This window comes from Diabrotica virgifera, chromosome 1, assembly GCF_917563875.1.
Source record: "Diabrotica virgifera virgifera chromosome 1, PGI_DIABVI_V3a".
NCBI lineage: Eukaryota > Metazoa > Arthropoda > Insecta > Coleoptera > Chrysomelidae > Diabrotica > Diabrotica virgifera.
In genome coordinates this window covers 283,410,366-283,423,053 of record NC_065443.1, presented here as the reverse complement: position 1 = coordinate 283,423,053, position 12,688 = coordinate 283,410,366, and the positions used below count along the sequence as shown (strand labels likewise).

Sequence of the window (12,688 nt, the reverse complement as noted above, 5' to 3'; positions counted from 1 at the left end):
GCTTGAAAATAAATCAAATAATAATATTTGAGTTATCCTCAAAATGTCAAAAAATTAGGAAAAAAATCGATTTTTTTCTTGGTTTTTTGATTATAACTTTAAAAGTGTTCATTTCCGAGAAAAGTTGTACAGACATAAAAGTTGCGTAATTAAATTTCCTACAATATAGAATTGGTCAAAAATTTAAAAAATAGTCACCCTAGTTGCAAAATAGCAATAATTGCGAAAAAAACATACAAAAACAAGTATTAGCATTTTACGTTTTTCAACCATTTATGCTACACTTGGGACCTTCATATTACACCCACAAAACTTTATGATACAGTAAAACAATACTGTAAATTTCATTAACATCGGTCCAATAGATTTTGCAAAATAAATTTTGCAATCCAGCTTTCGCAAAAAAAATTCATTTTTTTCAAAATGTTACAGGACTGAAAATAAAGCAGATAGCAAGTTGAATTTTTTTTTGCTTATAGAAGTGTACTGTACCTTTCATTTGCAATTTTCAAAATTAAAATCGATTAATTACCACGGCGTCAGAATATTTTTGAAATAAACAATAATTTTTGGTGCTACGCGCAGGACAGCGGTGTTCGATTCACACAAGTTGATTTCCACCAAAATTTCTTCCAATGTTTATCTAATATATTATTTTCTTACTCTATATTTTGTTGTATTTTAATATTTTAATTCCACAAAAATCAAACTAATTTTATTATTGTTTGTGAAATATTGTTTAAACAATTGTATATGTTTAAAAATAATAAACTTTTATTATTTAAGTTAAAATATATGAACAAAGAAAGTTTTTGCTAATAAAAGTGTTATTTCAAAGGATAGAGTATGTGTTTTTATTTTGCAATAAACAAATTTATTTATTTATATCGAAATATAATAAAAATTAATATGTATCAATCATTATCAAAGGTCATTGGAATGCCCAATCAGAGCAAACTATCCGCTGTCCTGCGCGTAGCACCAATAATTAATGTTTATTTAAAAAAATTCCTGACGCCGTGGTGTTAATCGATTTTAATTTTGCAAAATTGCAAATGAAAGGTGCAGTACACTTCTATCCGCAAAAAAAATTGTCAACTTGCTATCTGCTTTATTTTCAGTCCTGTAACATTTTGAAAAAATGAATTTTTTTACGAAAGCTGGATTGCAAAATTTATTTTGCACAATTTGTTGAACCGATCTTAATGAAATTTGCAGTATTGTTTTACTGTATCATAGAGTTTTTCATGGTGAAATATGAAGGTCCTAAGTGTAGCATAAATAGTTGAAAAACGTAAAATTGCGAATACTTGTTTTTGTATGTTTTTTTCACAATTATTGCTATTTTGCAACAAGGGTGACTATGTTTTAAATCTTTAGCCAATTCTATATTGTAGGAAATTTAATTACGCAACTTTTATGTCAGTACAAATTTTCTCGGAAATGAACACTTTTAAAGTTATATTCAAAAAACCAAGAAAAAAATCGAATTTTTCCTTAATTTTTTGACATTTTGATTATTTAAACAATGTTCCGGAGCTTTTTGAGAGGGAGGATAACTCAAATATTATTATTTGATTTATTTTCAAGCAATTTCTGCAAAAAAATTTGAGTCACCTCTCAACGTCCAAATGTACTAATATTTTTACAGATGCGCCCTGGTCTATTTTGGAATTATCTTTATTTGACACTTAATTGTTCAATTTGTAGAATCGATTGGGTGAAAATAGAAAGAGAACAATTGTCAATTTTGGGAAGAGGAGATTTATTAATTAAAAAAATGATAAAATGACATGCCATGTACATAGTAGTAAGTAATACAAAAACACGTACCCATACAGTTTGTTGCAGCATCAGGTCATCAACGTACCATTCAGGTAAGAAGGAGTAGTAGACGTACCATCAACATCTGCAAAAAATACTTTTTGTTTATTAATGTTATTCTTGGTACAACTAGATGTTTTTAATACCCTATTATTAATAGTTTAAGGTTTCCCTATTTTAGAAAATATATTCAACACAGTCAAAAAGGAAATTTTCAATTATTAGCAAAGATAGTAATATGTCTGTATAATAAGGGTATAATATGTATAATATATGAAGGGTAAAACAGCTGCTTCGTTCACACCTAAACAGTAGAAATTTGTTTAAGGCACTAAACATCTACGCGTGTTCCGCGCTTAGCTATTCGTTTGGCATTGTTAACTGGACAAAAACGGACATAGAGAATCTTCAGCGAAAAGTAAGAACACACCTCACAAAGGCACAAAAACACCATCCTAAAAGTGCAGTAGACAGAACAACATTACCAGGGAATCTATTAGGAAGAGGACTTTGGATATAGGTGAGCAATTAGATAAACAAATTGCTAATTTAAGAACTTATTTTCAGATGCAAGCTGAGACATCTACTCTACATCGAATTATTTGCGCAGTAGATGACACAGCACCGATCAAGCTGAGGGAACCAGAAATGCGCATAAATCACCTCACTAAAGACGAAAAAATGCGCACCTGGCTGGATGGGTAAACCTCTGCACGGGAGACATCCCAATGAGGTCAGCCAAGACTATATCGACAATACAGCGTCGAACTATTGGTTGACATCAGGAAAGATGTTTCCTGAAACGGAAGGTTCATTACTGGCCATTCAGGATCAGGTTATACCAACCAGAAATTACCTGAAATATATTGTCAAAGACCCTCAAGTTCAAAACGACAGATGCCGATATGGATGTCAAGCCCAAGAAACCATCGAACATCTTACAGGGGGCTGTCAGGCATCTGCTGCAACTTAATACAAGGAACGGCATGACGCAGTGGGAAAAATCCTTCATAAAAATATAGCTATCAAGCTGGGACTTCTCCAAACGGACCATTTCCCATATTATCAATGCGTCAATGAGAGTATGCTTGAGGATGGCAACTACAAGCTATACTGGGACCGCACTGTGCTCTGTGCTCACAGACCAAACAGTGGCACATAATAGACCTTATCTCGTCCTCCTCCTCTGTCCTTTATCCTTCGTAAGGATGTGGTGACGTTATGGTATTTGACGAATGGTTGCTATCAATTCTTCTCTCTCCTGGGTGCGGTGTGCTGCCTCAGACAGAGAGTAATCGGTGGCGCATTTTATTTGGTCTGACCATCGGAGTGACGATCTTCCTCGAGTTCTTTTACCCTCTACCTTGCCTTCAACCACCAACCTCTCCATGCCTTCTCTTCGTCTGGTAATGTGTCCAAAGTACCTCAATATATTTTGGTTGATGATGGTGGTAAGCCTAGTGTTGATGTCGAGTTCTGATAATATTGAGATATTTGTGCGATGTGCTGTCCAGGGTATGCGCATCATTCTACGATATAGGTACCCACATTTAAAAGGCCATTATACGTCGTGAGTCGGACTTTTTAATGGTCCAAGTTTCTAAAGCATAGGTAGCGATAGAAAAGATAAGCGTCCGTACCAGGCGCAGTTTCGTGTTCCTGGTTATGGCCGTATCTCTCCATATTTTAGTGAGTTTGACCGTTGCTGATCTGGCCATTGTAAGGCGTCGGCGTATTTCTTCTTCGCATCCACCATTGTTAGTGATAACAGAACCTAAGTAATTGAAACGGCTTACAACTTGAAACCCCGCTACGTTTCGTATTTCCGGTTGGTTATTTCTAATTCGATCGATTATCGTTACCTTGGTCTTCTGTGCATTAATTTAAGTCCATATTCACGACTAATAGTATCTAGTCTGTACATGATGTATTCAAGTTCATTTGTTGATGATGCTAGTACTAAAGTGTCGTCAGCATAGCGGAGATTGCTGATTTTTCGGCCTCCGACTGATATTCCTCTTAGCCATCCGTCGAATACAATGCGCATGATGTGTTCGCTATATATATTGAATAACGTGGGAGAGATAATACATCCTTGACGAACACCGGCTTTTAGTTTAAAATTATCGGAGTATGTGTTGTTGACTCTTACGTTTGCTGTGTTGTTGATATACAGTTGTTTCAGCAGGTGTATTAGATGTTCGGGGGTACCCATGGCTCTCAGTATTCCCCACATTTTATGCCACTTTACATTATCGAACGCTTTCGAGTAGTCGACGAAGCACAAATATGTTTCTAAATCCACATTGTTCTTGTGGGATCTGTGGTAAAAGTATTGATTTTAATCTCTCGTTAATTATAGTTAGAAGGACTTTACTTGCGTGGGAGATCAGGGCTATAGTGCGGTAGTTATTACAATCAGTTGGTGCTTATTCTCCTTATCTCGTACCTTATCGGTGCCTTATCTCGTACTAGTTAATAAATTAACAAGACAAACAACACTAATTGATGTGGCGATACCTAACAACAATAATCTGCGTAGTAAATTTACTGAAAAGATCGCCAAGTACGGAGATCTGGAAATTCAAATACGAAGACAATGGAGAATGCAAAGTATCCAGACGATACCTATTATTATGTCTACTACTGGAGTCATTCCGAAGAACCTCCTCGAAAGCATAAAAAGGCTGGCTCTAAATAAACATATTTACAAGACCATGCAGAAAGCTGTACCACTCGCAACGGCCAGATGTGTACGAAAATTTTTGGGAGATACACCTGCATACCAAGTCACCTAGAGGGCTCGATAACACGGAAAGAGTCCCACCAGAGCTCAGTCCTTTTGATACCGTAGGTATCTGGGATGAGTCAATTTTGCCCTTAGAGGGAGTGTGAGCTGCATGGCTAAATGTGTATAATAAATGTAATGTATAATAAATGTAAAATACATTTTCTATTGTTGTTGAAAACTTTATGATTATACAAGGTATGTCAAAAGTAGCGGGACCGTCGAATACTTCGCGAAACGAATATCGGATCGAAAAACTAAAAATCATGTGTTCAATGTTGTTCAAAAATCTATCGAATGACACCAAACATGACTCCACACTTCCCCCCCTGAAGTGAGGTGGGGGACACTTAAAAAAATAATGATTACATCCCTTATGAGACTTCGTTTAATTAGTTATTCATGTCGAGTTAAACAACTTTTTTAATATGGAAAATTCTTTGGTTTGATGCATTTAGAGAAAATGCATCAAATCGTCAACTTTGGAGTGTCCGATAACGGGAGACACACAATCCTGTAAAAAAATTATCATTTATGACTCCATAGTGCGCCCCCCATAGGGTGGGCGCACGTTTCATTCAGAGTCATAACATTAGAGACGCTTAGTGCAAGAGTGGCCTAACTCGTAAAAACTGATATTGAGAAAAAGACGATTTAGTTTTTATTAAATATGACCACTCTCTTTTCTGTAAGGATTATTATCCTTAGTTTTAAATTTCAACACCTTAAATTAAGTTAATAAATTTCATTTTACATTAATGTCACAAAAAAGAAAAATTTTCAAAACATTTTTGGAAAAAAAATTGTAGGCCACTTTTGCACTAACATTATATAAATAAAAAAAAATAAAGTGCGTTTTTGCATGAAATATATTTTTACAATACTTGTATACAAAAAATGAACAAAAGTCAAAACAATGCCCTTAACTAATTTTTTTTATAAACATTTATTCCACTATTTGTTCGGAATCTTCTATAGCGTAAAACACATTATCTTCATCATTATCTTGTATACGTTGACCTGAGTTTTTAACATTTAGGTTGTTATAAAAGTTATGTAAATAGGGTGGTACATACACCAACAAATCTTGTAAATTGCTAAATTTAGCTGCTTCAATGTCTCTGCCCTTTGGGTATAAAAGTGGAAGTTTTCCAATAAACGTAGATATATTGCGCTTCGTAATATCTATATGTTTAAAAATAACATCCGGATTGTTAGATTCTTTATAATTCAATTGTAATGGTTCAGTTAAAGAGTATCGCAACCATTGCATTTTTAACCAGTTGACCGATTCACCCTCGACAGTCTTTTTACGATTAGTAATGGTTTTCTCTAATGGAACACTACTCACGAAATCGTTGCTGGTCATTTCTACAACTGTGAATGGATTTTGTTTTTTGGCTGTCCTAATCACTCTGGTCCAATCTCCAGGTATACCTCGTCCAATTTACTTACCGTTGCACGTCATCCGCGCCATGGCCTGTGACACGATACCAACACGAAATATCTAGGCGGTAGGTGTGTTCCCCTTTAGAATCATTTTGATTCTACAAAAGAACACACCCACCGCCTAAATATTTCGTGTTGGTATCGTGTCATAGGCTATGGCGCGGATGACGTGCAACGGTAAGTAAATTGGACGAGGATACATAGATATCATTGAAAGTTTTTTTGTTCTTCTCTATGATCCCAAAGTCACGGTCACAGGCTAGATATGAATGCCCCGACACCAAAAATTTATGGTCAATTTGCTGGACTTTTGATATCTTGTTTTGTATGATATAATTACAGAATAGAGACATTTTGATATTCCTATTCTGCCCTCCGCATTGGTCACTATACATAATTAATTTCGACGTGTTAACATAGTTTTTAATATAATGCTGTATGCAAGATCCAATCTCTTGAGGTCCTCTAGATGCTATGGCTTCATGCCAAACGTACATGTGGGCCTGATTGCTTGACAAGTTGTGGATACCTAAACAGTATGTCCACAACTGTCTTTTGTAGTAACATACCCCAGTTGAAAGATGAGGAGTAGGTAATGTAGACATAAGATCAAACGCTATTATAGTGACATCGTTTTCAGCTATTTTACCCAACTCCGAATCCAATGCCATCCCAGCACGTGCGCTTTCTGCCTTTCGAAGATGCAATTCTTTCTCTAACTTTAAACTTGCTAAAGTAACTTCAGAAGTTTCTGTTTTTATTTTTTGTTCAAATTCGTCACATCTTCTACAACTGTCAGATATAGGTGCATGAAAAGTTAAATTAAATTTTTTTCCGAAAACATCTCTAAAAACAAACTGTGACGCAGGATCATTTGTTTCTTGTTTGTATAAGGAATACATAGTTGACAGATTTAAAGTGGGAGCCAAATAACAAAGATTGGGATTTTTTGTTCTAGAATAGTGTGACTGATATTTTGGGAATCTCGAAATAAAATTAAAAATATTGTCAAGTTTCCCCTGACTTGTTTTATTATGAGGCTCCTTTTTTCCTCGTTTATCCTTAGAAGGTGTACCACCTTGCTCCTTATTATTCAAAGCACGTGTAAGCCGACCATCTGAAACTCTCAGGACTTTTTTAAAAAACTCCTTGCAAACTGGAATCTCTATGCCTCTTTCTCTTGTCAAATAATATCGTCTTGTGTATTTTCTGGAGTCACTTTGAGCAGTATTGGCTAATTTTGAAGTAAGTTTGATTTGGCCACATAAATAAGACGTCTGTAAATCATAATTGGTGAGTTTATAGAAATCTTTAAAAATAGTTTCCCGCTGTTGAAGAGTAATAAGTTTATGGCATTCTTTAAAGCAGCGGCAGTCGGATGGATCAAATTGTTTGGCAGCAACTACCTTACCCTTAATGGTTGTATACTCACGTCCACTGTTTCGTAATTTTTTTCTTATATTACGTTGCCATTGACTTTTATCTGCAAATTTTGCGCCGAGGACCACGTTTCTTACTTCTTGGAATTTCTCCAGGATTTGCAATATCGTTAGACTGAAAATTGCTTTGTAAATTCTCATCAGCCACCAGCACCTTTTCATTTTCAGCTAAAACAAAGTTTATTAGTTTCTCGCAAACGATTATAATAATAATAAAATACCTGTACTTTTTTCACTTGACGATTCTTCTATATCAGAAGGATTGTAGCTGGAACCTGAATCTGCAAATGGATCATCAATACTAGAGATATCACTGTCATCAAAGATATTATTGCTTTTGCCTGAAAGAGATAAGTTACAGTAATTCAGCCGTGCATTAAAATATACTTTTTAACACCTTATTCCAAAATGTCTGCTTTTACTTTTAATAATATTACTACTTAAGAAAATGATCTGGATAATATATTTACCTGATGTGGATGGAATATCCATAATAAAACTTCCAAATAACTACAGTTAAACAATTAAAGTATACACGAGCTGTTAAAAAACAAATAATAATTTTAAGGTTAAAAGATAGGCCACTAGTGCACACGAGAAACTGAAACACATAGATAAGCACGAACGTTGGGCTATTACTGCACAACCGTTTGTCAACAAATCGTAATACGCCAAAGTGACCTTGACCATTCCTCTACCGTCATTTTAATCAAATCGATGTGGGCCACTATTGCACACGATAGATTAATAAAAATACTAACGCTCGGTGTTATTAACTCAAATATCATTTTTTTTTTTAGTTAGGCCACTTTTGCACTATGCGCCTATTATAACCTCACAACTGATTTTTGCAGGATTGTTTGATAAAAACATTTACAATTTACTTATAATATTGTCTGACAGAATTTTAATACTCTAGTTGTCGGACCCTCCAAAGTTAACGATTTCATGCATTTTCTCTCCTCCCTTTCCCGAAAATGTTCCTTATTAGAAAATTTGTCATGAACAACTAAATAAACGAAGTCTCATGAGGGAGGTATCATGATTTTTTTAATTGTGGGTCCAAGACCAAATATGTTTGACCGAAAAAAAAATATTTTTCGTAATTAATTTCAAAATGTTTTTTATCTGGCGCCAAAATGATGACTGTTAATAAAGTAAAGTAGATTACTTCAATTGATACATGTAAACATCCGCAAACTACTGAGTAGTCCTAATTAAGTTTCATATATACTTTCATAAAAACAATTAAGTATTATATAACGTGATTAAATTGAATTTGGTCTACTATAATTTTTTCAAATTTACTACAATTTTACGACCCTGGCACAATAATCTCTATTTATAGTCATCTCACTGTATAATCTCACTTTTCAGTCTTGCTAACACTATTGGTATTGTATCATATTGTATTATATACTTTCTTCTATCGATTGGTGATTTATCTCTCACTATTTTGACCACACGGGTGTCTATCATTCTGCTTCTGTGGTTATTCCACTCTTTTTTTTTCTATTTAATCCCCATTCGTTTATACAGTGCATGTTACATTTTCTACTAATGTGTTCACTCGTCTTTCGATCTCTCAGCGTATTTTTTGTAATTCTTCTCAGTAGGTACTTTTATCCCTGCTGGTTTCAGTAGTCTTTGTGTTGTGGCCGTATCTGGTCTTGTTTCTAATGCATATTATGTAATTATTATGTCTTACACTCGCTTTAGCTATATAATGTTATGGCATCCCGCCAGTCTATTTGTTTTGTGTACTTGATTTCTCACTTATGTGGACATGTCTCACTTATGTGGATGTAAACAATATGGAGAAATAAAACATCGGAAAAGAAGAGAAAGGCAGAATTTATAAAACAGTCATCAGACCAATAATGACATACGCGGCAGAAACACGACCTGATACAGAAAGGACAAAAAGAATGCTAGAAACAGCAGATATGAAAACATTTCGAAAAATCGATGGTAAGACGCTGTGGGATAGAGCTAGAAGTGCAGATATACGAAGGAGATGCAAGGTGGACAACATTAATAACTGGGTGAAAAGCAAAAGAGTAGAATGGAACGACCACATAAGCCGAATGACAACAAATAGAGTAGTAAGGACGGCGAGAGACGGTTCCCCAATAGGAAGACGATCAGTGGGAAGACCACGAAAAAGATGGAATGACAACTTACTGGAGGCACATTGAAAACAGACAGAGTAATGTCTATATAAAAAGAAGAAGAAGAAAAAGATGTCTCACTTTTTTGCCCAAGTCTCTGCAGTTGGACACTCTGGACAGTGTGATTCGAAGGTATCCTATTTCCATTACTTGTTTAACCCTGGAAGATCACACCTATTTTTTTACATAAACCGCACACATGGGTATCAGATACCCAATGATTTTTTGTGAAGAAATGAAAAAAAAGTAAATATTTTATGATTTCCAGAGACTCTCTAATCACTATTGAATACATAAGAATAATTAAATCAATAATTTTATTTTCTCTCTGTTAATTGTAGTAACACAAAAGAAAAAAATATTAAAAATACCTAAAAATAATTAAAAAACATTTTCTAAAAAACCAGAAACATAATTCAAAATATTTTAATTTAATTTAACAACAAAATGGTCTTTCTTACTAAAATATAACACCTTTTGATTATAGAACTCATATTCATTCTTAGCCAGGTATTTCAGTTTCACTCATTTTAGTAACTACATTCATAAGACAGTGTGGCTCTATGCTTCATGCATTATGCTTTATAGCAAGCCGAGCATGCACGCTTTGCTTTTCCATCTTTGCCTTTGCAGAAATAACAGTCTAGTTTGCTTTACTAAATTTGTGGGATGTTGTGTTGTTAGGTCATTAACTTAAACGCACACTTGATCGCAAACCTCACACATGGGTGCTGCATACCCTAGCCTGCATTCAATAAATTCTCGTGATTGGAAATATTGCTCAAATGAGACCGCAACTACACACCCGTCCTTGGTAGACTAGAGACTGAATTTACATAAAGCAGCATTACCATTGAAATGCAGCTGCGCAAGCTACATGCAGTTAAGTGTCGCAATGGGTATCTCACACCCAAGTGTGAGCTTGCAGGGTTAATACTTATGCCATCAATTTCTATTTTACATCTGACTGGTTCTTTACTGGTTACTATTGTTTTAGTTTCTTGAGATGAATTTGTCCTATTGAATTCTTTTGCTCTTTTATGTTAAATCTGTGGACCAATCTTTATCTTCATTTTGGGCTATCAATATTGCGTCGTCTGCGAAATATAGTATTTTTACTTCTTTTTATTCTGTAGCTCATTCTGTATAATCTTTCATCTATTTTGACTTCCATTTTGTTGTTTTGGTAGATATTTTTAATAGGTTTTATATTTAGGGAAACTTCTTTATTACACAGGAATCTTGAGAGATTAAGACTCTGAAACCATTTGACAGTCTTACTCTGTCAAATGCTTTCTTCAAATCAATTAGACATAAAAATGCTGGTCTATTATACTTTAGTCATTTCGCCTTAATTTGCTTTATGACGAATACTCGTATTGTCCGGAACGAACACCTTGTTGTTCATCTGCTAAACTTATCCTCAGATTCATTAATTCTTGTAGTTGAAGAGATTTTTTAATATAATTTTTCAGTAGTAGCAAAAATTCCATCGGTATGGTTTAGATCTGATACATATGGTATCTAGTATCTACATAATTTCATATGGTACCCATTTTTTGTTTCTTGCTACTTTTCGGTTCTACAGATTCTCTTAATGCTACAACCCAAGTTATTCAAGTCTCCTAAAAAATATGGATACAAAGTTAGTTTTCTAGAAAGTTTGTGCTAAAAAATCTCTCTGAATACTGAAATTTACATAATCTCGAATCTTCCAATAAACGTTCAACTTCAAATAAACGTTTTAACAAGACAAAAATATTGTTTCCGATGGTTCAACACAAAAGATTTTTATGAGTGTACCTGAAGACAAATACACGGAACTTCCGGTACTTAATTTACTTAAAGTCGAGAGTCCCGTCAAATAGTCTGTAAAATAGTTTTATTTCATCTTAAAAGCTTTTAAAATATTAATACATAATTGAAAATAGGATTATGACCACATTCCATTAAGGTTCTTCACTGTATTTTCACTTCCTATTTTTTTGAATGAAAATGATTTTGAGGTAGTAAAATAAAAATAAACTTTACAGGGCAATTTTTTTTAAATATTCCACTACATTATACAGGGTGTAACAAAAATACAGGTCATAAATTAAACCACATATTCTGGGACCACAAAGAGTTCGAATGAACCTAACTTACCTTAGTACAAATATGTAGACAAAAGAAGTTACAGCCCTTTGAAGTTACAAAATGAAAATCGATTTTTTTGAATATATCGAAAACCATTAGAGATTTTTTGTTGAAAATGGACACATGTGTGTGTGTTTTGTTCCCTTAAACCTCCCCAAACTTTTGTGTCCGTTCCAAATAAATTATTATTGTGGTGCCATTAGTTAAATTCAATATTTTTAAAACTTTTTTGCCTCTTAGTATTTTTTCGAAAAGGCAGTTTTTATCGAGTTGCGGCTTCTTTTTTAATATGTTTACATAAAATTTTTATGAGGGTTTTGTTCCTTTAAACCCCCCAAATGTTTGTGTACGTTCCAATTAAACTATTACTGCGGTACCATTAGTTAAACACAGTGTTTTAAAACTTTTTTGCCTCTGTATTTTTTTGATAAAGCATCTTTTATCGAGATGTGGCTTCTTTTTTAATATGGTTCAAAATATACTTAAAAATGTAAATCATAAATAAATTTTCATATTATTACCAAGTCTCCATAATCGTACTTTACCATAAATAATGTGGTGGATTTGACAAATATTCAAATATCTTGATAAAAACTGACTTTTGGAAAAAGTACTAAGAGACAAAAAAGTTTTTAAAAACTTGTGTTTAACTAATGGCGCTACAATAATAATTAAATTGGAACGTCCACAAAAGTTTGGGGGGGGTTTAAAGGAACCAAACCCCCAAAAAGTTTTTATGGGGTGTCCAAATTTCATTATCATTTTCTCTTAAAATACTACTGACATAAGGATACCACATGTCCATTTTCAATAAAATATCTCTAATAGTTTTCGATATATTGGAAAAACTCGATTTTCATTTTGTAACTTCAAAGGGCTGT

General features: G+C 33.9%; 1 protein-coding gene across 1 annotated transcript in view; it reads right to left on the bottom strand.

Annotated features, from left to right (window-relative positions):
- Positions 1-12,688, bottom strand: part of LOC114328350 (uncharacterized) — a 460,680-nt gene that overhangs the window by 320,441 nt on the left and 127,551 nt on the right. Inside the window, exon 2 of the mRNA XM_028277179.2 lies at positions 1,834-1,909. The gene's annotated coding sequence lies outside the window, so the exon portion shown is untranslated. The remainder of the gene's footprint in view (positions 1-1,833; positions 1,910-12,688) is intronic.